This window comes from Schistocerca americana, chromosome 4, assembly GCF_021461395.2.
Source record: "Schistocerca americana isolate TAMUIC-IGC-003095 chromosome 4, iqSchAmer2.1, whole genome shotgun sequence".
NCBI classification, from domain to species: Eukaryota; Metazoa; Arthropoda; class Insecta; order Orthoptera; family Acrididae; genus Schistocerca; species Schistocerca americana.
The window spans coordinates 817882402-817910183 of NC_060122.1; positions in this window are offsets into that span (position 1 = coordinate 817882402).

Sequence of the window (27782 nt, forward strand, 5' to 3'; positions counted from 1 at the left end):
CTTCACAGGTTAGACAATTAATAAAATTGCTGTCCAGAGATTATGAAGTATTTATAGATCGGCCAGGTATCATAAAAGATTATATTTATGATATTAAAATTTATCCCCATAAGACCTATTGCAGAGCTCCAAGAAAATGGCAACTATTCTTCAAAGGATCATTTAAAATAATCTCAATCCCACATGACGAATGTTATGTACTAGAAGATATCAGTACGGGGTACCTAAAGGGTCTGTATTGTCATAGAGACATTAAGAAATATTTGCAGTAGGAAACTATTTTTGTGTCTCTGTAAAGACAACAATATGTCCAGTGCAAATGCACAATAGCACAAATGTAAATATGTAAACAGTAGTTATAGTGAAAATGTTATCGTAAGTAATTTCATGAATTTATATGTGCTAGCTCACGTGTCAGTAGTTACACTGTAGTATTCATGAAGTATAAATCCCAAAGGCGGAGAGTATTTTTTTATGCAAAAAATTTTAATTATTCTGAAAAGGTCATTTTTTTATCTTTTCTATGTAGGTTATAGAAATTCCCAATATTGTGTTTATTCATGTATGAAGGTAAATGAGTCAGTCATGAATGTTTCTATGAATCTCACCTCTGTACAAGCACAGACTTAACGAATGTTAATGGCGGGTGAGTTGCGTGTTTGTCTGTATCTGTATTTGATATTTATGGAACACTTTCATGTTGAGTACCGTTTTGGGTACGTTTCTTCCTTATGTGGTTATATTTGCCATTTGCTCTTATGAGCTTTTCTCTTTGTAGGTGAACTGAACATGGATATTTGTCCCATAATCTGGTAATAATTCTACCAAGAATATTAACAAGAATATGAATGAATGAGTATAAATCAACATAAATAAAATGTGTGTCATCAGATATGGAAATGTACTGCTATCTACACAGTTCAATTATGATCCTATGGTCAGAACAATGCAGAGGATTCTAACAGTCATCTTGTCTCATTTTTTTGACAGTGTATGATCTTTGTTATCATGTTATTACAATATGGAACAATGTGCACATGAACAAAAACTCATTACTTTGTAAAATGTCAATTATATAGAAGATTGTGTGTTGAGTGGTTTATGAAACACTAGTAGAAATCAGGACAGTGAAGGGTGTCTCACAAGAACCATGAAAGTCTAGTGAACACTAGAAAACCTGTGTTTTCTTTTAAGAAAAGCGATGAACAGTGATTATAGCTATGACTGTTAAACATATGAACGCTCATAGAGTGTTAATGTTAGCAGCAATGACATGGACGTTGAAAAACTGTTGACAGTATTAAAACTGATCTAAAATTGTAGACCTCATGTAAAGAAGTTACGAGTCATCTTCGAGTGCCAAATGTTATCAGGCAGACTGTACAGCCAGCCACGCGGCAACAATATAATGCAACACTGGCTACGCGTAACTTGGCAGAAATGTGTGCTTACCGCAGCAGATAAACAGAGCACATGATGGTCCTCAAAATGAAAAATGGTGCAGTGTCGTACAGGTGCATAATTAATCAAAGTTGACAATGAATCACTACATTCAAATGAACAGTGTCAAGATGCAGGACATTGTCCGAAAACACACTGTATGAATTGGTGTGAATGGAAGAGACTTTGAAACTAACACTTCTTCCACAAGATGAATATAATAACTACCTTGTTACTGACACCCCTTCCCGACATTTCATGTACCCACCTTGAACGAGAGGGACGTGGAAAGCGCAAAGCAGGACCTGCTGTAGTATTACTTCCAGACAGCAACAGATCCAGACCAGGGTGCGGCCGACGGCAGCCGACGCTCCATCCACGCGGTCAGGGGCGTTCCAGCAGTGGTTTCCACCTGCCTGCGATCCAGCGGATCGACACGGGGGTAGCTGCGCGACCTCATCGGGGAATTGTCATATGAACTTTTCTAATTTTGAACCACATGAACATTTAATTTTCATGTTAAACTTCCCCAAAAAACTTTCTTCATCTCTGATAAAACTAAACACAAATATAAATACTCGTGTTCAAAATATTATTTATTATAATCATGTAAAGCCTGATACATAAGAGTAAGTAACTGTATTCTCGTGAAGCCTCTTGGACGGTTTTGTTCCTGGTTTTCCGAATCAAGTAAAGCCAGATAAGGGGGGGGGGATAAGTTAATCCGGAAAGTTTCCACCGCATTTTCCAAGATTTTACAGTTACTGAATCCATTTACACAATAACATCAACATTAATTGTGTCATGAGTTACTCAATGTTATGCCTGAACATTTGTGTTATGAGAACAGTGTGTTAATGAAGTGAAAGGAAACAATGGGCAACGTGGATATGGAGGACTGATACATATATATACATATATATATATGTTAGTTTTTTTCTCAGTCCCAAGGACAGTGTAATATCTACACCTATATTTTATTCAGAGTCATATTCGCGACAACATTGTGTGTGGAATGCGAATGAACATTCTCGTGATATTAGTAAAAAGGATTTCATCGATAATAAAATAATAAGTAATTATTGTCAATGACATAATTTAATATTCTGTAAGAAATTATATCTCAGACAATACTCATGGAAAAAGATAATTAAAATCTCCATCTTTTGTTTTCTATGATTCTTCTAGAATAATTCTTCTTCATGTTTAAACTGCTGTACTAAATGGTTCAAATGGCTCTGAGTACTATGGGACTTAACTACTGAGATGATCAGCCTCTAGAACTTAGAACTACTTAAACCTAACTAACCTAAGGACATCACACACATCCATGCCCGAGGCAGGATTCGAACCTGCGACCGTAGCGGTCACGCGGTTCCAAACTGACGCGCTTGGAACCGCACGGCACACCGGCCGGCTAAACTGCTGTACTGGCTGGATGTGATTGATGTCTCGTAGCACAGAGGTGTCTAACAAACTGCATTATGTTGTTAAGTAATATTTGAAGAATAGAGTTTCTGTGTCATTGAAATCAATCCTATCGGTTTGACTTTTATTTCATTATGATTCTCGTCCTACATAAATGTTAAGTTTTCTGATCAGCTACAATGGAGCGCAGTCATTGGCGCTATCGATCTACAGCACGGTTTATTGGTAAATGCTGGATAATCAGCGATTAACATTGAGACATTCTTTTAAATGGTAATGCATATAGTAAAGGTACAAAAAAGATTTAATATATATTATTTGTTAATAGTAAAACAGTGCCTGAAGGAGAATCGACAAGTGACTGTCTTATGTTAGCCGCCATCTTAGTGAAATATTGCAGTGGCAGTTTTAAATTGAATTTTTATACAGACATAAATCTTGATGGTCATTATTGCGATAATAATTGTGTACTCAGAGGTAATTAATTCCACTTAGATCGTGAATAATCTTTAAATATAGTGAACTTACGTCTATCCAAACAGCATCTTGAGCGATAAAAATTGTTCTCTGTTGATGTTTGAAGCCTTGTTATTTCGTAACAACTTTTGTGGAATATTTTGACAGGAAACAATACATTAGTGTTGTGTGTGTGTGTGTGTGTGTGTGTGTGTGTGTGTGTGTGTGTGTGTGTGTGTGTGTGTGTATGTATGTGTGGTATTGTGGGACAAAACTGTTCATTTTGCTTAAAGAAAAGTGTTGCCACCTCAAATAACAGTAGTGGTAAATTCGATAGACGATCGGCAACTAGTAATGAGATTATTATGCAACAGCACTGAAGATTGCTAAAAATAATTACCCTTGTATAGTTGAGATTATTTACTATGCATTTAGGTTGTTTTCTGGTTGTATATGATTCCTTTTGTGCACAAACTTAGTGCCATATACGCTGCTTGACAGATAACATTGCTACACATTCCCAGGTGGAGATTTCTTTAACAAAATAACGATTATTTGTCAGGAAAAGCAGTGATTAAATAACATCTCATGTTACGTTAGTAACAAGTAACTGGTTTTGTCGTGGTCTTGCTGAAATTGCCCGACACGATAGGTCGACACACCACAATGTCCATGTTGTTTGGAGAGGCTATAAAGGCCAACTATTTCACAAAGCAGACAGCATCTACACAGTTGCTTCTATTTGTGTGCCTACTTACAACTCAATTCACCATCTATCCTACAGCTACATTTGATGGAATACTGTCATATAGAAATGTTGTTTCTGAATTGAACTGACTGTGGCGTCCCTCTGTGACTTTATCAAATGGTGTGTGTTTGGAACTTAAATTACACATTTAGGGGCCATCAATCTACATCCTCTGCTACTTTTTCTGTGTCTAATATTTACGTGTTTCTTTCTTTAAATAATAATAATAATAGTCGTACGTCTAATGCAGCTGCTCTGTCGATCAATGTGCAGTTGTTTGTGAATGGAAACTGTTGCATATTTTTTCGTATATTTTATTCGGAAATATAGAAAGAGCTCTTCAGTAAGAGCTCTTTCTCAAATAACAAATACCTGATCATGTAAGAAAATTCAAGATAGAAAGTTATACATATATATACCCTACAAATTTAGTTAAATGTTTTGCACTAATATCTTCACTGTATGGGAATGCAACAGTTTTCGTGTTTTCTACTACACTCTTGAACTCATTCACAGTATCTACCAGCCTCAAGGTGGCAAGCGAAAAGTTTTGCGATGCGGAACGTTTATCACACTCATGTTAGACAAGCTATTTCTGCAGACGACGTACGCGAAAATATCCAGAGTGCTCTTCAGTTGTTGCCAATTTAACTGAACACGAACGCTATTCCGGCAATAACTAACCAAGGAATAAAATGGCAACGTACAACGCACACTCCACGTTAACCTATTCCTCGGTTAGCTAGCCCTGGATTTATTCCGAGATTGTACATATGGCCCTAGTCTCAAGATTTCCCGATACGCAGAAGCGCTCGATACGGTATCGATCTTGTTCGATCAAACACGTGACATTTGATTCAAGGCGCTAGTGCAACGTATGGATACGTGAGAAACTATGAACTAGGCACAACGACAGTCCAATGCTCTGATTAAAAATATGACAATTTTGTGAAACACGGGAGAAAATAGCATTAAATTCTATTAACTCACAAACTTCTGTTGTATTTTAATAGGTTTCGATATCTATCTGGAGTTGCAAATTGTTTAGCAGGATAATCAACTCATCGATTTCCGCGGCGAGGAAATCATTGTACGGGTACATCTAAAGCGAACGACCACTTACTTTGAACGTGAAGAGATCCAGAAATGATGGTGGCTTCAGTCAGCTGGGAACTATTAGAGGCAGTACCGATGACCTTTAAACTGCCGTACTTGAAGCATTGGTGGAGAGCTTAAAATAGTCAGATATCACAGCAGCCCCATATTGTCAACGAAGAGAGGATAGGCATAAGATATAAACCCAAAGTGCACAATGCGCAGTGTGGCACTTCACAATAGAACAGCTAGGTGACAACACATTCATACTATGTGTTTCTTCAGCCGGGTCCACACGCAACGATCTGTCTGCGCAGACATCGGCGCAGATGTCTGTACATGCAAAAGATCGCTGCAAATGTGGTGTGTTCACACGACACAAACCCCAATCTACTACTCGCCCGCCATCTGTCGGTGTAGAAAAGAAATCAGTAGCAAGCGACTACGCTCCCCGTAAACGTCAAAAATTTAATTCAGTTATTTTGAAATATAGAAATGGAGGAAGTTCTGTTGTGGTCTGTGTTCGCAACTTGTGTTGCAAAAAACATTCAGACCAACCGCAGGAAACAGAGGAAGCGGTCAAAATGGTGTAGACAGTGGCTGCTAAAGCGAAAGCAGTTTTCTCACGTAAATTTACTGCGATAGTTGCAGGGCGAACCTAACGACTGGCGAAATTATTTGCGGATGGATGTCGAAACTTATAATTATCTCTTAAAGCTTGTAACCCCTCATATTATGAGAAAAAATACTTATATAGAGAAGGGCAATTTCTCCTCATGAATGGATGGCGCTAACATTAAGATTCCTAGCAACAGGAAGGAGCTACAAGGATTTGGAATTTTCAACTGCAATATCGAAACAAGGGTTGAGTGAAATAATACCCACAATTTTTCAATTAGAGCATTGTATGCTGCTGTCTTTTTGTCTCAGTCACTATATTCTTTACTTTAATCTTCCACAAACATGGGTGGTTTCTATATATTTCAATGAATTCCCTTACAAACTCTCGAGAACACTGACGAGTATCAGCCATTTCAATGCCCTCTGCGCACAAATACAAACACTAGACTGAACAAACAGCTGTTTCGCGCCAGATTTGCGGCGATCTCCTGTCCACACGCTCCAACTTGTCTGCGCAGATGTGGTTTGAACCCACAGATTTGTCACGTTTCGCTCAAACCTCCAACTCCAACTTCCAGGTTTGCACACACCTCAGGTTGGTGCAAATCTTCTGTCCACACGCAACGATCTGTCTGCGCAGATGTGATGTGCGCAGACATTTGCGCAGACAGATCGCTGCGTGTGGACGGGCCTTTAATCAGTGGGTCTGAAGCCATGCAATGATGTCGTTCAGTGAAATTGGACAATAGTTTTATAACCAGGGATATTTCTCGCCTAAATGTTATGCTGAACCACATTTAACAAGAACTATGAAATTAGGATTGTTATCCAACACCAAGACGCTTTGACCCTCCCATGCAAGAGTTTCAGATATCTCGATGGATCATTTACAAAAAGGGATGGTATTGCTACAGCGGCATCGAACCTTACACATAATGGTTTAGCACTCCTGTTTCATGAGATACAATATAAACTTCCTGGGGTCGAGATTGATTGTACACACAATGTAGGCATAACATCTACTCTTAAAACATATGTCTCTGCTTCTCCCTCGGATTTGAACGGTTTAGAATATGCTGGATGGTTCACTGTCGAGCCAGTGGATAGAAAAGTGGAAGAGTACAGAGAGTTACTGCGTGTATACCTGTAAAATTGATTACAGTACACTTTGAGGGCATGCAGCAAATTGTTGTGAATGCTAAAAAGGAACTTATTCTGTTATTATGGTACAGAGTGCAACAGATAAAAACTCATATGTTCAAGGAGCTCAAGACGAGAACGAGATCATCATCAGTATAATAATATGGAAGATATCACAGTATCAGATGAGCTGTGTTTGAAAGTTTTGAAAGTTCTGAATGCTGATGAATTTCTACCATTATCTTTCCATTCATGGGAGGTTTTCGAGTACCTAGTGCTAACGACTGCAAGCAGACAAATGTTGTCTGCTAAAACCTCTGCTCAGCTGGAGATACCCGGGTTCATTGTACTTGTATTTCAGACCAACAGGAGAGGGAATATAGCAAATTATTCCATCAGATTTGATAATTGTAGGTTAACTGATGCCAGAGTCCAGCTGAACTCCTAATACTAAACATACGGTAATTTACACTTACAGTGGAATGAAAATGAATACAATTTAGCATATAACAACTATGTGAGGTTCTGTCTACATACTATGAAGAGAAAGGATGTCTATTCAGTCCACAGAAATTCAAGGAGCTGGTGCCTTTCATCGTAAGAGACTGCTCAAAACAGAATGAGATAATTAAATCTGGACCTATAGATGTACGAATTGAATTTGAATCTTCGTCAAGTTTTCCAGAATGCACTGCAACATATGCTCTAGTTCTGCATGACCGTGTGGTTATCTACTGCCCCCTCACTGGTGTTGTGCAACGAGCTGTATAAATTAACAGGTGCTGCACCATACCCAGAGTATTCCATAATGATATCTCAAGGTGTGAACATCACTGCAGATGCTCTGGGTTTCTGTAATGATAAGTGTAGACAGTTCATACGCGGAAGGTTGCCAGAATAATAGAGGCATTCTCAATTAACATTACAAGGATGTAAAGTGTGGTAAAACATGGAAGAGTGCTAAGTGGTGAACTCAGTTCTATCCCGGAATTCACTGGGATGATCCTGGCATACCCTATAAACACATGGCCATTGCTTCGATTATTTGATCACACAGAAACCACCATTTACATGAAGGGGAAGGAGAAGATCGCATGGACACATGAAACCTTCAAGTTTGCTGCTATTCAATACCTGGAATTCTAAGTGTGTCATGCTCTTCATCGACTCAAGAAGAAGATGAGTGAAAATAGTGTTGTTGTGTCTGCTTGTGAAAATGTTCAGTTCTTGAGATACAGCTTGACTCTGATATTCAACGCAGAGATAGTTTTAACTTACACACTAAACAGTAACACAGGTTGAGAACATTTTTACAACTTTTTTCCAGCAGCACTGGATGGAAATATTTAGAGTTTTTTTTGTGAATCTACACTGAAAATTAATGTGGAGACACCTTTTTACTACAACTAAATTCTACAGTCTTAACAGATTGAACAATAATTCTGGATGGTCTGTATATGCTTAGAAACTAATCAGTCTTGGACAGCCAGTGGCAGGTGGAACTCAAAATGGCAGGTGGAACTCAAAAACTAATGATGCACATAGTGTGCAGATATATATATATATATATATATATATATATATATATATATATATATATATATATCACACTTTACATCCTTGAAATGTTAATTGAGAATGCCTCTATTATATATATATATATATATATATATATATATATATATATATACATTGTAGATATATACTGCGTATGAATAAATAAATGTACATATATTTTTTGTTTGTTTATATACATATGTATCACACACAAACACACACATATATTTGTTCTTGTTTTATACAATTAGTATTTATTTTCTTATTAATGTGTACTGTGTACATGCATCTATATACCCACACCATATGTGGAAAAAAGAATAAAACAAAAAAATATATATGTGTTTGTGTGTGTGTCTAGATATATATTCTTGTTTTATACTTTTTTCCACATATGGTGTGTGTATATAGATACATGTACATGGTACACATAAATAAGCAAATAAATATTTACATGACACACACACACAAAAAACAATACACACACATGCACACACACACACATGCAGAATTACTTACACTATGGGAAAAGAGTCATACTACTCTGGAGACACATACAGTCTCTATCTCTCTCTCTCTCTCACTCTTTCTCTTCCTCTCACTCAATCAGAGAGCCCCGCCCTCTTCTTCCACTACAAGTGACAAGTGATTATTGTGAGTATGGGAGAGTATCAATCCCGTCACCACAAATGACTCTTTTATCGTCATGAGGCAACAGGCTGATTTTAAACTGCAGCACAGTGTACACCTTGTGTCCTCTCGATCGAATACTAGTCTGCCATACCATATGCGGTGGCTGCTGTGCAGCACCATGAACACTGCTGTACAGGCACCGCAAATAGTCTTCGATAGAGAGCACTCTAGATGCTTTACAATACACACCCTTAGCCCACCTCTAGGTGCACCTTCCAATGTGTGGTACACATACATTTTTGAATGAAGACCTACAAGCTCCACAATTGGCAACCCATTCGCCTTGTCTTTCATAAGGCTGATAAGGATATTCAGCCGTGTATGAGAACATGTCGGATTCATTACAGTGATACTTCATTACTTCATATGGGTCATAGTTCTTCATCAATAGATGAAGCTATCTGTATCCATATAAAGTAATTTATAATCTGCAAAATGAGTTTTCAAAACTCGTAATGGAAGTGGTACATGTGGAGTTTGGATAGGCCTAGTATGCACATCCCCACATAAATACGTTTTGTAAACTCTAGCACATCTTCACCATCTCAACAGCAACAAAGTTCTTTCTGAATATTGAAACTCGCTTAAAATTTGGTATGGGTATGTGTTTTATCAAGCCCCAACGCCCATCCCATTCGGTTCTAATCAAAATTTCACGCTGTTCCCTCAAATTCTCCATTGTTTTGCCGAAAATTGACTTATTTGTTAATTTTAAAATATCTTTCTCGAAGTCATACACCGCAGAAGCTTCTGTCTCTTATACAAATTAATATACTCTTTCAACCAGGGGCCTGCTTGAAGGAGATAGCCCATGTAATTTTAACCAGCTCCATCCCCAAGCTGAGAGACTGCTGGAGATTAGAATAATGAATTATATATATCCACTTATTCCAAAGCATTGTCATTAGTTTTTGGGGTGGAGGTTCCTCGTGAAACTAGCTGCTCTGGACACAGCGGCAAACCAGCGTGTGCATCAAGCAAATTAATAGGGCATGTGTGCTCTGCCACCACCACCTACCTCACATCAGAATCAGCCACCATACCATTGATTTTTCCACCTAAACCCTTGCATTTGTCTTCAGGCACCCATGGAATCTTACTGATCGGCAGTGATTGTTGCATGTCATGTCTGTATAAGTTATTTACATTCTGGTACATGAATAACTCGAATCAGGGAATGCATTGAACCTGTCACCTGTCCATGGGTTATTTGTCTTGGCTTGTCTATGGATACATTGGCGAAGTCCCCCATGGATCCCTCGCTCAAAGAAAACAAGCATGTCAACATTAGTCAATAATTCAATGCTGTGCTTCGTTTTCTTAAGCATTGCATCACAAGACAGCCCAGATGCAGTGTAATAAAAGGCAGGATCGAGAGAATGTATGGTCATGCATAGACTCCAGGATTTCTCGAAAACGTCCACAAGCAAGCACATATCTGTTTCCATGTAAAGTCATGTGTACTCTCCTAAAGTGGTGATGCTGCATTTCCCCTAGACATCCATGACATGCTCATACCCAGCATCCCTTATGGCATCACCTGTAAGGTTGCTGGAGAATGCAGTTACGTTGGGTAGCTTGGTTTCGTTGAATTTTCCCATACTATTCAGATACTCATATGGAACTACTTTCTAGTTACAATAACATATGTTTTTGGGTGGGATCTGCCTTTAGCAAAACGCAGTTTTGTTTTCTGTCCCAGACATGTTTCACTGCAGTTGCAGCATCATCAGTGAGCTTTTTGAATATTATGGCTGTTAAACACAAGGAATATTCTTTACTGTTTAAATGCATGTAAATATTAGTTTCTAAATTGTAATTACAGATTTTTGAAGAGCACATAAAAGTATGTATTCATACTTTCTACCACACAGTGTGGTTTTCCTAGAGTGTTACGTTTTTACAGTGTCAGCTTTTCTTTAGAGTTTGTTATCTGCAACTATATACAACTTGATGTTGGCAAAATATTTATGCAAAACTTACGCTTTCTAAACTGTTATGGCTATGCCTGAAACTAATAATTTATATGAAAGTTTCTGTGTGTGTGTGTGTGTGTGTGTGTGTGTGTGTGTGTGTGTGTGTGTGTGTGTCGCATTGTACTACTGGAATAGCCAAGTCCTTTGGAAAGCACGATGAATATGAATGGATGCAAGTGATCAGACAGGATGCTTAATACGTGTCACCTGTCAGAGTCATATCTACACGTATCAGGGGTCCCATATCACATCAACTGCTCACGCCCCACACTATTACAGAGCCTCCATAAGCTTGAACAGTTCCCTGCTGACATGCATGGTCCATGGAGTCTCCATACCCATACATGGGGAGTTCTATAGGTTGGTGTTATCTAATAATTCTTTGAGGGCAGAGAACAAAGTTCCATCACAGAGAACTGTGTATTCATTTATTACTTGCTTTCCTTCAACTACGGCTTTTTGTATTTGATAATTTTCTTCAGTTATTAGTTTTTGTGAGGGGCTGTTGCTGCATTTGTTAAAGCAAACAAAGACAAAAGAGCTTCAACCTCAAGATGATTCTAGTTAGAAGTTGTAATTCCTCCTCACCAGGAAATGCTACTTGAGTGATATTCATATCCTCCCGAGGTAGAGTGTCAATTTATGGAATGGTGCATACATAAAATGTAGCATGTCAAGGAAGCAGAGTGTAATCCACGGTGTCATTCGTTTGGGGAATGAAATATATTTCTCAACGCTCTAAGGCAGGACACTGACATGATTTTTCTTCATGCCAAAATCAGACAAGTGCTCAATAAGAAAGTAAGCATCATACCCGCTTAAATTATGGAAGAAAACGGGTTTGGGCCGTGGTATCTGGTACTTCAACTTGCACATATTGTGGTCTGCACCACAGAACTTCCCTGTAAGAGGACAGAGGTCCCTATGAGGAAACCACACAATTGTACAAATATTCATTCTGCTTCGATTTGGTCATGGGAACATTGTTGCTGTAAATCTTATCAGCGTCCCATGAAAGTTTCTTGGGCTCAGCGAGCAGCAAAACTGTCGGACTATCCCTGATATAAGATTTGTAGTGGTTAAGACTTGAATCACAGAACAATTCAATTTGGTGCACTATCGCATATGATACATGTTTTTCTGTGAAGATAGTATGTGAGGTTGTAGGATCACCTTCTCAGTGGGTCATAGGATCCTGCTTATTTACGACACATACCCCTCCATGTACATCTTCTTTTACCAGGAAATCGTCTACAACAACAAAGAATATGCACCATACTACATACACAATGAATGTTTTTTGAAACAGCAACATATTATGTATACATCGTACTGCAATGAACTTACAGTGCTGATGCTCTGTTGTTGCCTGACTTTCAGCAGCCAACTCACCAATTATATGTTTACAGAATTAGATTTTCACTCTGAAGCGGAGTGTGCACTGATATGAAACTTCCTGGCAGAGTAAAACTGTGTGCTAGTCCGAGACTCGGACTCGGGACCTTCGCCTTACCTTCCAGGAGTGCTAGTTCTGCAAGGTTCGCAGGAGAGCTTCTTTGACGTTTGGAAGGAAGGAGGCGAGGTACTGGCGGAATTAAATCTGTGAGGACAGGGCGTGAGTCGTTCTTGGGTAGCTCAGATGGTAGAGCACCTGCCCACATCAGGCAAAGGTCCCGAGTTTGAGTCTCGGTCTGGCACACAGCTTTACTCTGCAAGGAAGTTTCAATTATATGTTGGCTATATACTGAAACAATAAGATGACATGCATTCAGTGCTGCGAAATTCTTAATGAAAAATTAACACTTATCGATTTTGATTTTCAAAATCATGTACAACAGCAAAGACTCATTGACTGACCACTAAACAACATCAACATATTATGTAAATAAAGAAAATGGTATATACTAATTAGATGCTGTTTCTACTGCTACTGCTGATGCATCTCAGTATTCACCTCATCAACAGTTTGGTAGATATACACTGAAACAATAAGATGAAACGTATTTAATACTATGAAATTCTTACTGTAAGAAAAAGTTACAGTTTTTGATATGAAAATTAATTTACTAGGTAATCCTCATTGCCTGGGAATTGGCAAAACAACTCCTGTTTGATGTCACTGATCACTTCATTTTTCCATATAAAAGCTATTTAATTAATAAGACAATTAAAGTGATATCAAAAGTAACCTTGCATCAGCGAGGGAAGTTCCCAGAAGGATGGGAGAGGAGGAGGAGGGGGAGGGGTGCGGGTATTTCCCAGGAGGACAGATTGTCCCCAGGGGGTCATAAATCAACCCAATGGGGTCATAAACCACTGAACAGAACAATGGGTTAATGGGAGGGGGAGGGTATCATAAATCTATCAAGTTTGCCCCAGAATGTATGCAACCTGCATTAATAAATTGGTGTAGAACCCACTTTATCCCACTACTGCACACCTATGCTTGTTGTCGAAAGTATGATCATGTGGGTTATCAAGTGAAATTTATGACTGGGTTGAGGACCCTTTTGGTAGGAAGGATGCAGCATATACTCTTGGATGGAAGTCATTGTCAGATGTAGAACTATCTCCAGATGTATCCCAAGGAAGTGTGCTGGGGCCCTTGCTGTTCGTGTTGTGTATCAATGACCTTGCAGACCATGTTAATAGTAATCTCAGAATTTTTGCAGACGATGCAGTTATCTATGATGAAGTACTGTGTGAAAGAAGCTGAATAAATATTCAGTCAGCTCTTCGTAAGATTTCAACATGGTGCAGAGATAGCAACTTGCTCTAAATGTAAAATTTTGCACCTCACAAAACGAAACTATAATATCAATGAGTAAAAATGAGTCACTATTGAAATTGGCCAACTCATGCAAATACCTGAGCTTAACATTTTCTAGAGATATTAAATGGAATGATCAAATAGACTCAGTTGTGTATAAGGCAGGTGTAGACTTCGGTTTATTGATATAATACTGGGAAACTGCAATCAATCTACAAAGGAAATTGCTTACAAATCACTTGTGTGACCAGTTCTAGAATACTGCTCAAGTGCTTGGGACTCATACCAAATAGGACTCACAGGTGATACTGAACTGATGCAAAAAGGGCAGCATGAATGGTCACAGGTTTGTTTGATGTGAGGAAGAATGCCACAGAGATTCTGAAGGAACTGAATTGGAAGACCCTTGTTGATAGATGTAAACTGTCCTGAGAAATTTAATAAATAAAGTTTGAGGAACTGGCCTTAAATGGAGTCTCTAGGGATGAGTTCATTACCAACCCCTATGTATCACTCACATATGGATTGTGAGGATAAGGTTAGAACAATTACTTCACATACAGATGCATTCAAACAATCATTCTTCCTGTGTTCCATATGTGAATAGAATGAGAAGAAAACATAATTACTGGTGCAGTGGGATGTACCCACTGCCATGCACCTCACGGTGTTTTGCAGGGTATAGATGTATATGTAGATGTAATGGTAAAACACCAGTGGTTACAGGTGTTGGAGCAGCACCTATTTTACGATAAGTAGGACAGAAAGAAGTCAAGTCCTGAGTGAGGTCAGGATTGAAATGTACCTTTAATTGGTGAAAGAAACTAAAAAGCATAATTGTGGCACATTTGATCAACAAACACAGCTGTTGGTAAAAAAATTTCACCAATCATCAGAAATTTTATTTCCACCCAGTTATATGTCAGTCAGTGTGAAATGCCGACTGCCTTTAGTGCATCAAAATATTTAAGAGCTAAGATGTAAAATTAATGAACTAGTTCTTTGCATTGATGACTTTAAGTGATCCAACCCAGTTGACATAATCTGCCTATGTGAGCATCATCTGACCACTGGTCTAGGTGTGTTAAGTTTTACAGGATTTAGGTTCGCTTCTCACTTTTATGGGGTAGAAATGGGGGATGGAGGAATTGTCACATTCATCAAAAATTGCCATAAATTTAATAAGATAGACATTCATAAATTTTGCCTAGAGCAGCATATGGAAGCATGGGCAACAGAAGCAGACTTTCATAATAAATCATTCTTCGTGGTAAGTGTACACCAAGTACCAGCATGTAATTTTAATCTGTTCATAAATCGCTTTGAAGCTCTGTTGGCCTATTTAACAAAAAAAGGAACTAGTTGTTGATGGTGATTTCAATGTGGATTTTCTTGAAAACTCTTGCAATAAGAAATTACTGCAGTCAGCCACATTGTCATTCAACTTAATTCATACCGTTAATTTTCACCTAGAATAATTAAGGCCTCAAAGACGCCATTGATAATGTCTTTATAGAACTGTCTAATGAACGAAATTATATTATAAAACCAATTATAAGTATCCTCTCATACCATGATGTGCAGTTCCTTTTGCTAAATGCTAATACTGATCAGGATATAAAATCTACTAAATCTGAGTTCAAGTGGATAGTCAATAAGCCAAAGATTGATTGTTTTAGGAAACTCCTCAAAGATATGAAATTGAGTGATGTAGACATGAAATTGAGTGATGTGTACAATGCTCATAGCATGAATGAGAAATACAACACTTTTATTGATAATGTCCTCAAGTTATTTGAAAACTGTTCCCCCCCCCCCAAAACTAAACCAAATTAGACCAAAGTGCATAAAAAAGCCATGGATTACTCAAGGAATGAAGGTATCCTGTAAGCCAAAAAGAAATTTGTAACTATCAGTCAGAAACAGCCCTGATGCAAATGCTATTGGTCTCTACAAAACTTACTGCAAAATACTGAAGATAGTAATACAGACATCAAAGCAAATGCATTATTAGAAAGGGATAGTCTCATCAGATAACTAAATTAAGACAATATGGGATGCAGTGAAGGAAGAGACTGGTAAAACCAGAGGTGTTAGCATTAACGTAAAAGATACACAGGTAACATGTGTTCAGTGAGGCTGAACTTTTCAATGAGTACTTAATAACTGATACTGAAAAGATGGATTTGTCCGGTTCAGTAGGTGCTGACATGGAATTTCTAAGGGTCAGTCACTACAAATAACTACAATAATATGAGTATGATCCTCACAACACCAGTATAAGTGATGTCCACCATAAAATCCTTAAAAAAAAATGATAATATATCAACAAAGTTAATTAAACAGTGTGCCTCTAAGATTAGTGGCATTTTAAGTTATTTGTGTACCCAGTCTTTTATCCATACAAAATTCCCAGAATGATTGAAATATGTGGAAGCTAAGCCTTTGTATAAGAAAGGAGATAAAGAAATATCACCAAACTTCTGTCCAATCACTTTTGCCCACATTCTCAAAAAATTTAGATAAAGATAATATCCAGTTGTCTTCGTGACCATCAGACCACAAATGAAATATTATTCAAGTCATAATTCGGATTTCTAAATGGTACCAATATTGAGAAGGCTGTCCACACATACAGTGAAAATATGCTTAATTCATTAAACAGTAAATTACAGGCTACTGATATATTTTGTGATTTACATCTACATCTACATTTACATGATTACTCTGCAATTCACATTTAAGTGCTTGGCTGAGGGTTCATCGAACTGCAATCATACTATCTCTCTACCAGTCCACTCCCGAACAGCGCGTGGGAAAAACGAACACCTAAACCTTTCTGTTCGAGCTCTGATTTCTCTTATTTTATTTTGATGATCATTCCTACCTATGTAGGCTGGGCTCAACAAAATATTTTCGCATTTGGAAGAGAAAGTTGATGACTGAAATTTCGTAACTAGATCTCGCTGCGACGAAAAACGTCTTTGCTTTAATGACTTCCATCCCAAATCGCGTATCATATCTGCCACACTCTCTACCCTATTACGTGATAATACAAAACGAGCTGCCCTTTTTTGCACCCTTTCGATGTCCTCTGTCAATCCCATCTGGTAAGAGTCCCACACTGCACAGCAATATTCTAACAGAGGACGAACGAGTGTAGTGTAAGCTGTCTCTTTAGTAGACTTGTTGCATCCTCTAAGTGTCCTCCCAATGAAACGCAACCTTTGGCTCGCCTTCCCCACAATATTATCTATGTGGTCTTTCCAACTGAAGTTGGTCGTAATTTTAAAACCCAGGTACTTAGTTGAATTGACAGCCTTGAGAATTGTACTATTTATCGAGTAATCGAATTCCAACGGATTTCTTTTGGAACTCATGTGGATCACCTCACACTTTTCGTTATTTAGCATCAACTGCCACCTGCCACACCATACAGCAATCTCTTCTAAATCGCTTTGCAACTGATACTGGCCTTCAGATGACCTTACTAGACGGTAAATTACAACATCATCTGCGAACAACCTAAGAGAACAGCTCAGATTGTCACCCAGGTCATTTATGTAGATCAGGAACAGCAGAGGCCCCAGGACGCTTCCCTGGGGAACACCTGATATCACTTCAGTTTTACTCGATGATTTGCCGTCTATTACTACGAACTGCGACCTTCCCGACAGGAAATCACGAATCCAGTCGCACAACTGAGACGATACCCCGTAGGCCCGCAGCTTGATTAGAAGTCGCTTGTGAGGAACGGTGTCAAAAGCTTTCCGGAAATCTAGAAATAGGGAACCAACTTGAGATCCCCTGTCGATAGCGGCCATTACTTCGTGCGAATAAAGAGCTAGTTGCGTTGCACAAGAACGATGTTTTCTGAAACCATGCTGATTACGTATCAATAGATCGTTCCCTTCAAGGTGATTCATAATGTTTGAATACAATATATGGTCCAAAACCCTACTGCAAACTGACGTCAATGATATAGGTCTGTAGTTCGATGGATTACTCCTACTACCCTTCTTGAACACTGGTGGGACCTGCACAATTTTCCAATCTGTAGGTACAGATCTGTCGGTGAGTGAGCAGTTGTATATGATTGCTAAGTAGGGAGCTATTGTATCAGCGTAGTCTGAAAGGAACCTAATCGGTATACAATCTGGACCTGCCAGAGGCATTTGCCTGTGTAAATAACAATATCCTTTTAAGCAAATTAGAGTATTACGGTGTAATAGGAAATGTTGCAAAATGTGCAAATCCTATATACCTGACAGAAAATAAATGGTGTCAATAGGATATTAAGTTATCAGGCATCATCCAACTCGTAACCAATAAAATTTTGTTTACCCAAGGTTCCATCTTTGGGCCCTTACTTTTTCACTTGTGTATTAACGAAATTTCATCAGCAACATTACCAGACATCAAGTTTGTCTTGTTTGCAGATGATAAAAACCTGGCAATAAACAGTAGATCAAGGTCAGCTAATGAAATTTTCAAGGACATTAATGATGGTTCCCAGCCAATTCCATTTCTCTAAACCTTGAAAAGCATACTGTATGCAGTGCAGAACTTGTAAAAGGTTTCCTGCCAGTATATGCCTAAAATACGATGACAAGAAGATAGAAGAAGTTGACAGTGTTAAATTCTTGAGATTACAGCTTATTAATAAATTTAACTGGAAGGAGTATACCACAGAACTGCTGAAGCACCTAAACGGACCTCTATTTTCCATGCAAATGTTATAGCTGATATAAAAATAGAAAAAGCTAAGTTGCTACGCTTATTTTCATTCCATAACGTCATACAGGATATTTCTGGGCTAACTCATCAAGACAAGCTAAAGTTTTCTGAGCCTAAAAACGAGCAATACCAATTATTTGTGGTGTGAATTCAAGGATGTCCTGCAGAGGCCTGATTAAGGAACTGCGGATAGTAACTATTGCTTCACAAAATATTTATTCCTTAATGAAATTTGCCATTAAGAATATATCTTTTTTTTCAAATCAAAAGCTCAGTTTATGGTATCAATACTAGAAATAAGAATAACTTTCACAAAGATTTAAAGTCACTTTGGTTCAGAAAAGGTTTCACTAGTCAGCAATACACATTTCCAATAAAATGCCAGCAGCCATAAAAATGACTGAAGTTCACTTTTAGATGAGTCTAAAGGATTTTATTGATGGCCTGCTCCTCCTACTCCATTGATCAATTTCTTAGTAGAACCGACTGATGTGTGCATGTTACTAATAATAACACATAATGTGAATATTGCATACATCTGACTTCTGTACAAAGTCTATGCAGTAATGTGATCATTGTAAAAAAGTGCTATAAAATATTTGTTATATTTTTATTTGATGATACATGGCTACAATAGCCTAGGAATTATCATTTGCACCTAAGAGTATTCTACATTTCTTACTTGGTGAGAAGTTTTGTATCCTTTATAAATGTAAATATACTTAAGCTTTTCTTTTTTCGTTTTTACCAATTCCAACTCCTCCCATGAACCATGACCTTGCCGTTGATGGGGAGGCTTGCGTGCCTCAGCGATACAGATGGCCGTACCATAGGTGCAACCATAATGGAGGGGTATCTGTTGAGAGGCCAGACAAACATGTGGTTCCTGAAGAGGGGCAGCAGCCTTTCCAGTAGTTGCAGGGGCAACAGTCTGGATGATTGACTGATCTGGCCTTGTAACACTAACCAAAACGGCCTTGCTGTGCTGGTACTGCGAACGGCTGAAAGCAAAAGGAAACTACAGCCGTAATTTTTACCGAGGGCATGAAGCTTTACTGTATGATTAAATGATGATGGCGTCCTCTTGGGTAAAATATTCCGGAGGTAAAATAGTCCCCCATTCGGATTTCCGGGCGGGGACTACTCAAGAGGACAACGTTATCAGGAGAAACAAATCTGGCATTCTACGGATCGAAGTGTGGAATGTCAAATCCCTTAATTGGGCAGGTAGTTTAGAAAATTTAAAAAGGGAAATGCATACATTAAAGTTAGATATAGTGGAAATTAGTGAAGTTCGGTGGCAGGAGGAACAAGACTTCTGGTCAGGTGAATACAGGGTTATAAATACAAAATGAAATAGGGGTAACGCAGGAGTAGGTTTAATAATGAATTTAAAAAAATAGGAGCGCGGGTAAGCAACTAGAAATAGCATAGTGAACACATTATTGTGGCCTAAATAGACACGAAGCCCACGCCTACTACAGTAGTACAAGTTTATATGCCAATTAGCTCTGCATATGATGAAGAAATTGAAGAAATGTTTGAGGAGATAAAAGAAGTTATTGACATAGTGAAGGGAGACGAAAATTTAATAGTCATGGGTGACTGGAATTCGGTAGTAGGAAAAGGAAGAAAAGGAAACGTAGTAGGTGATTATGGATTGGTTGGAAGAAATGAAAGAGGAAGCTGTCTGGTAGAATTTTGCACAGAGCATAACTTAATCATAGCTAACACTTGGTTCAAGAATCACAAAAGAAGGTTGTATGCATGGAAGAAGCCTGGAGATACTGACAGGTTTCAGCTAGATTATATAATGGTAAGACAGAGATTCAGGAACCATGTTTTAAATTGTAAGACATTTCCAGGGGCAGATGTGGACTCTGACCACAATCTATTGGTTATGAACTGTAGATTAAAACTGAAGAAACTGCAAAAAGGTGGGAATTTAAGGAGATGGGACCTGGATAAACTGACTAAACCAGACGTTGTACAGAGTTCCAGGGAGAGTATAATGGAAAAATTGACAGGAATGGGGGAAAGAAGTACAGAGGAAGAAGAACGGGTAGCTTTGAGGGATGAAGTAGTGAAGGCAGCAGAGGATCAAGTAGGTAAAAAGACGAGGGCTGGTAGAAATCCTTGGGTAACAGAAGAAATATTGAATTTAATTGATGAAAGGAGAAAATACAAAAATGCACTAAATGAAGCAGGCAAAAAGGAATACAAACGTCTCAAAAATGAGATCGACAGGAAGTGCAAAATGGCTAAGCAGGGATGGCTAGAGGACAAATGTAAGGAAGTAGAGGCTTATCTCACTAGGGGTAAGATAGATACTGCCTACAGGAAAATTAAAGAAACCTTTGGAGAAAAGAGAACCATTTGTCTGAATATCAAGAGCTCAGATGGAAACCCAGTCCAAGCAAAGAAGGGAAAGCAGAAAGGTGGAAGGAATATATAGAGGGTCTATACAAGGGTGATGTACTTGAGGAGAATCTTATGGAAATGGAAGAGGATGTAGATGAAGATGAAATGGAAGATATCATACTGCATGAAGAGTTTGACAGAGCACTGAAAGACCTGAGTCGAAAAAAGGCTCCAGGAGTAGACAACATTACGTTAGAACTACTGACAGCCTTGGGAGAGCCAGTTCTGACAAAACTCTACAATCTGGTGAGCAAAATGTAAGAGATCGGCGAAATACCGTCAGTCTTCAAGAAGAATATAATAATTCCAATCCCAAAGAAAGCAAGTGTTGACAGATGTGCAAAATTACCGAACTATCAGTTTAATAAGTCACGGGTGCAAAATACTAACGCGAATTCTTTACAGACGAATGGAAAAACTGGTAGAAGCCGACCTCGGAGAAGATCAGATTGGATTCCGTAGAAATATTGGAACACGTGAGGCAATACTGACCCTACAACTTATCTTAGAAAATAGATTCAGGAAAGGCAAGCTTACGTTTCTAGCATTTGTAGACTTAGAGAAAGGTTTTGACAATGTTGACTAGAATACTCTCTTTCAAATTCTAAAGGTGGCAGAGGTGAAATACAGGGAGCGAAAGGCTATTTACAATTTGTACAGAAACCAGATGGCAGTTATACGAGTCGAGGAGCATGAAAGGAAAGCAGTGGTTGGGAAGGGAGTGAGACAGGGTTGTAGCCTCTCCCCGATGTTATGCAGTCTGTATATTGAGCAAGCAGTAAAGGAAACAAAAGAAAAATTCGGAGTAGGTATTAAAATCCATGGAGAAGAAATAAAAACTTTGAGGTTCGCCGATGACATTGTAATTCTGTCAGAGACAGCAATGGACTTGGAAGAGCAGTTGAATGGAATGGACAGTGTCTGGAAAGGAGGATATAAATGAACATCAACAAAAGCAAAACGAGGATAATGGAATGTAGTCGAATTAAGTCTGGTGATGCTTAGGGGATTAGATTAGGACATGACACACTTAAAGTAGTAAAGGAGTTTTGCTATTTGGGGAGAAAAATAACTGATGGTCGAAGTGGAGTGGATATCAAATGTAGACTGGCAGTGGCAAGGCAAGCGTTTCTGAAGAAGAGGAATTTGGTAACATCGAGTATAGATTTAAGAGTCAGGAAGTCGTTTCTGAAAGTATTTGTATGGAGTGTGGCCATGTATGGAAGTGAAACGTGGACGATAAATAGTTTGAACAAGAAGAGAATAGAAGCTTTGGAAATGTGGTGCTACAGAAGAATGCTGAAGATTAGATGGGTAGATCACATTACTAATGAGGAGGTATTGAATAGGATTGGGGAAAAGAGAAGTTTGTGGCACATCTTGACTAGAAGAAAAGATCGGTTGGTAGGACATGTTCTGGGGCATCAAGGGATCACCAATTTAGTATTGGAGGGCAGCGTGGAGGGTAAAAATCGTAGAGGGAGACCAAGAGATGAATACACTAAGCGGATTCAGAAGGATGTAGGCTGCAGTAGGTACTGGGAGATGAAGAATCTTGCACAGGATAGAGTAGCATGGAGAGCTGCATCAAACCAGTCTCGGGACTGAAGACCAAAACAACAACAGCCAATTCCAACTCCACAGTCGTAATTTCATTTGGGATCTGCTGAAGGCACATTAGCATGTCTGTTGCTATTTTGAAAATATTTATTGGGTGTTCTTGTTTACTGACAAGATCCATATCACAGAGGTCTCTTTACTGTGGATGCATTGGAACGAAAAATACATCTAATCTAATCTAAATATACAGGAGATTATATAGAAGCAAATTATTACTTACACCCAATGATACTTAGTCTTTCTGATTCAAACTGTGATTAAATGTCAAAAAAGATAAATATATGTTTACTCTTAATAAGAACAGGAAAAAGCAATAGAATGTTAACAATTCTTACTGCATCGTGTGTTCAGAATTTACATGGTCATCCTTTTCGCACAAAAGACACAAATATACCACTACAACATCATACTCTGCTTATGAATTTATAACAGTTGATCTAGTTTCAATAAGTTTATAGTTTTTGCAGTGTGTTTGTGACCCTAGTTACAACTGTAGTTTTTTGTTTAAAAGACACAAATTTGAAAATTGAAAGATATTTATAATTAATACAACACTTTGATGAAAATATGTTGTATGGTATTCTAGTTCTTTATGCTAATAAACATTTACTTATACTGTAAGAACATTTACTAAGGAGAATGTGGTGTGTATATCCTTGAATTGTGTAGTCTGATTTTACTGTTTCACACTTCACAGAATCTACACAAATTTCCATTGCCACTATTTATTAGACTAATAATGGACACATTTAGGATTTAACCTGATAAATATTCAGCTACACTACAATAACACTTCTGCAATACGTAGATAGATATGAACAGCTGCTTTAAATGCTGAGAAATTTCTAATCATTTTGATGTCACAAGGTAGTATGTTGTACAGCTTGTTTCCTGCATGAAGTGATCCAGTTTTTCAGTGTTGTATTTGACTATCGTATATGTATACACTGGTTTCGTTCTTGTGTTACGTGAGTGAATACCCTGGCTTCCAACTACAAGTTCATTATTATTGTCATAGGTTTTCCTTATAAAAAGTATTACTAGCATAATATATACACAAGGTAATGGAAGGAGCTGAAGTTTCTTGAATAAAGGCTTGCATTACATTCTGGGAGCTGCTCTTTCCATTATTCATACAATTCTCTTTTGGGCTATGAAACACCTTTTTCTAGAATTTTGCTTTGGCAATTAGTGGGATAAAGCAAATCCTGGCACAACTTGCATTGTTGCCAAATTTCCTCCTCCTCCTCCTCCTCCTCCTCCTCCTCCCTCGCCCTCTCACTCCCAGACATAGATGTGAAAATGCCACACTGAGGACATGGTGCGAAATTCCGAGTTTCCAGGGGGAAATAGGTCAACCTGGCTGCTTCCACAACCCTAATACCCCCACTCCTATGACGTCACCTACCCCCTCCATTCCATTCCCCTCTCTGAAATGGCTGGAAAAGACTCGATCTGTGCTCAACTGCCAGAGAGGAAGATAAGGTTAGTGTACATTACTTATTTTCTGTGTACTCTACCGCCCCCATCCTCCACTTTCTGCAGCCCGCGCCCCCACTTTTCGAGTTTCAGCTGCTTCTTTGGACGCACTGTCAGAGAGCAAAATTTCATACTGAGGTGTTCATCACCTTTCTGAAACACTGAGTGGGCATAGTTACTTTTCGCCGCTGGAGTCAGGAACGTTAAGGCACTTATTTTCTATTTTCCTCACTTTTCAAAGCACAGTTCTAGAATGAGAAACCTACAGTAGTATCTAAGCACAAATGAAAAAATCGGAACAATTACATATCTAAAAGATCACGGCATATTTTGAAACCCACTACAGATAGTTAAAAAAATTAAAAAAGCGCAGAGACAGCAGATCGGATGTTTAAAAGATTCTGTTAGATTCGAAGCAGTGTCTTACAGACGAAAAAAATTGCTGGAATTTTCGGTGTCCTACAACTGCTGGTCTGGAGATGCTCTAAAGCCACAGTGGCAAGTGGGGGTCAGCATCTCACCTGCCTAAACCAGAGGAGGCTGGTCTGTCTGGACTTGTCTCTGAACACCCGAACAAAGTAGAAATCACATGGTTCTCTGGCGTCATGGAACTTCCTGTGAATGGAGCGTTCTGAATGGTTTTTAATGAATTTGCCCACCAAAATGTTGCTGCTGGTGTGGGTGCACTGTCCGCCACTTTCAGGGGCAAATTACGAGAATTTCAGCGAAAACCTATTTTTGTACAAATCGGAAAAACATACAGCAGTCATATTGCAGTGACAGTTAAACACTGTAAAAGTGGTCTACATATCACGAAATATGGAAACTATCGCCAAAGACACTTAGACAGTTACACTGCTCTCCTACTGTCGAAGAAAGATTGAATGTTTCGGCGTGATATCGATCTCCATCCAGGCTATATCACCACAAACGATTGTACCACCATACCATATCGCTACGTCGCTGTAGTAAACACAGTTCGTGTCTTTCACCATACAAAATCATCACTTCTGCATCCCGCATATAGCTGTTAACCATCAGACACTCCATTTATATCACGAAGACACACAGGTGCCAAAAACAGAAGTGCATGCAGCGCATACAGTCGCAGCACTGACATCCCCCACAAGGATGGTCGGTCATTCAGCATGGCCGAAGGTCTGGAGGCAACTGTCCCTTCACATGCTGGCCTGATAGCAGTCAGGGCACCCTTTGAGGACAGCGGTCACTCTCCATACTGGTGTACAAAGGCTGGGCTGGTTCCTCTGGCAGTAAGGCTTCCACTAACGATATTGTTTCTATCCAGGCCTGCTTGCTGCTGTGGTTTCTGCAACGAGTTGCGACCATCTCCAGATTCTGGGATCACAAAAATATTTGCTTTCGGAGCTCCGTCAATGAGAAGTGCTTCGTCAATTGCAAATTAATTCAGCGATCTCGAAACCGATATCAGCTGCAATATCCGATTTTAGACGCCAAAATGACGACATTTATGACACTTTTATGCTGAAATAACGAGTAGCATATAAAAATTTCCAGAATTTCATGTATTTTCAAATGGTTTGCCAGAATATCATACTATTGTAGGGACTGTTTTCGGAGGAAAAAACGTTCGGCGCGAACACACGCCATATTGAATCCACTCAAATTTCCATGTGAAAATTGAAGAACACCCGCAACATACATGGTCGCAAAGGCTGCCCATGCCCAACACATACTGAGCACTAGTTCGCTGTTCACCCATCCAGAGGGCGACACGGTTAGGCCAATTGCACCCTTGTACACCACGTCACAGGTTCAGGAGGCTCAGCGACGGCTCGCACTTTAAGCTGCAAATGCCTATTCGTTCTGGGCGCCACGCACCTGGGCGCCAAGAAGAGTCAACCTAGGAAACTAGCTACGTATTTATTAGTGTAATTATAATTAAATCTTATGATCAGAATGCCAATCTGGTGACATTCGACAATGAGCGAAATACTGGAAATAACCTCTCATGACGACTGTGGCTCTGGAAACATCAGTTTCCCACGTAAATCTATATCCTCCTTTTGACTGGCCATAATTTTCCACGTAAAATCTTTCCTATCCCTACAGTTGGACACCCGTTGAAATCGCAGTTTTCCACTTAAAAATCATAGAATCTATACATTCCTGATGGCCATACATTGTCTGTTCACTTCCATCCAACACAATTTTCTTTGCACATTCCGGAACACAGACCACAGTAACTTTACACTCCAACACATACGCATTTCAAACAAGCAGTGCAATTATCATTTATATGTGAACAGCGTCCGTAAAAATATGGTATGTCCACGCTCACACCGGCTAGGCGTCTCGATTCTCCTCAGTTCCAGGAAATTATTTGTCATTTAGGTCTTACAACCACTCAGATTCGAGAACAGGCTGCAGGTATTTTCAGTCAGTGCTTCTGGAAGTTTCTGCATCTCGCCAAGATTCTCTCTCAAACAAGTGTTGTAAAGCACAGACGTCCGGCACTATACGACAGTCAACAGCGCTCCCGTGGACAAGACGTGGGCTGGTGTACTGCAATAAACATCGAAGTCGACAGTGTGACAAAGATTTTGTGAGGCTCTGCATAGCGGATGTTCTGCGTATTGCGATGCCACTATCCGAATGTACTGTAATATTTTTAGACCATGCGGCATCGGACGTCGGAATTACTGAATAAATATTGGCGATGGCGTACAAGAAATCGAATGTTAAATGAATTCTGATTTTCATTAACAAAAATAACCTCTTTGAAGTGACTGAACAGAATGCACTAACTGGTGTACGTTAATCACGTCTAGCAGCGAACAACATTTACGTAACACAATATACACACACATATGACAAACACTTGAACTTGCTGTAAGTTAGATTGATCTACACCAACTGTCAGTAATGATTTTAATGTTACTGAATCTGCATTGTACTGAAGGTACAATGAGTACTGTGGTGGCAATAAATTGTTTAACTGAATAATCAATGAACACTATAGAACTGATGGTTACTACAGATGTTAAAAACATTACTTTAGAATCATTTTGTTCTAACGAAACTGAATGAGTTTTTAAGTCGATAATGTACTGAAAAGCCACCACATCGAGTTGAACAGTAATTAATGTGGCACAGTACCTGGCGTCTTCTGTCAGTTGTATAATCCGGCGTTTGTTGGAGATTTTCGGCGTTAACTCCGATTATATCCTCTTGTTGCATTAATACGCCGATACTCACGTAATATAGCCTTTTTACTAGTATTGCTGCACGCACAGTGATGGATTTGGGATAATAATGAACTATTTTCTGTGAATAATTGATGACAGTCGTGGAATGCACTTTGAATCACAAACTTATTATTTCACTCAGACATTACACTGTAGAGAACTTGACTTGATAAATACATAAACTGGCTCGCTACGGATAAATGTACTTGTTATGGCGGCGGTATAAAATGCACTGTTCGTAAAAACACTGTCGTACGATAACTACTAGTTCGTTGCTTGTGCTGGCGTGAGCTCATCAATGGATCTCATATGGTAGTAAGATCACATTGCAGCATTAGCTGCAGACACTGGTCACTTCATACCTTGCTGCTGGT